We start from the raw sequence: 961 nt of genomic DNA, 5'->3' as shown, positions 1-961 counted from the left end.
AAAATAATTCACCTCTACTATTAAATTTCATTCATTAAAAATAATTAATCGAAAGAATGAAATGATTTTCGTCAGCCGGAAATATTGTTGACAGCGCGGACGCGTCGCTTCGCACGGTAGCCGTCGGCCTGGAAGTTTTCGTCGGATGGCAGCATTCCGATCGTTATATGCGGTCAACGTGGCACCGACGTTCAACCAGTGCGATGCTGCAATGCAGGTGGACCAGCCGGTGCAGCTGGAAGACGCGTAGGCAGTCGGGAAGGCCGTAGCCACTGTCTACCGCAAATCTCGCTCACGGTTGCCGCAGATGTTATCTCCGCCACAAGATAACCGCCGATTCCGTCTCTCCCCTTAAGAAGCAAGAAATCATTTCGCTCACATGGAATAGGAGGAGACGACGAAGAAGAAGAAGAAAAGAAGAAGAAGGAACAGAAGCGGGCTGGACCGAGTTGTCACGGAGTATACAGAGGGAGGAGGCGGATCTACGGATAGGAGTTACCAGAACCACGTTTCGCAATCCTTTGTTCCGTCGGATACCGGACGCCGCGTCGCCTGCTTGGAATACTTTTCTGACTGTGAATAATGCATCGTGACAAATGGAGCGGCCGTACATACGCAACGCCCGAACGTTCTGTCACGTTTTCTAATCCACTTTTTCTGTTCAATTCAGGGTCGCAGACTTTTATATTAAGTAATATGTATTCTTTATTAAGTATTTAATATTAATTAATTTAATATTATTCATAATCTAGCATATATCTAATATTATTAAGTATTTAATATTATTTAATTTAAATTAATATATATTATAATATGTATTTAAGTTTATATTAAAAAGTTTTATTCTAGTTTAGGAATGTTGAAATAAATCCAATTAAATAAAAAGTATTGATAGTAAGTCATTTTATGAGTGTGTAATTTTCTATATAAGATCCTTACATAAAAACAATCACAAAGCATT

This window comes from Ceratina calcarata, unplaced genomic scaffold, assembly GCF_001652005.2.
Source record: "Ceratina calcarata isolate Rehan_Ccalc_2016 unplaced genomic scaffold, ASM165200v1 scaffold298.2, whole genome shotgun sequence".
Classification (NCBI taxonomy): domain Eukaryota; kingdom Metazoa; phylum Arthropoda; class Insecta; order Hymenoptera; family Apidae; genus Ceratina; species Ceratina calcarata.
Note: the sequence above shows the minus strand (reverse complement) of the source record.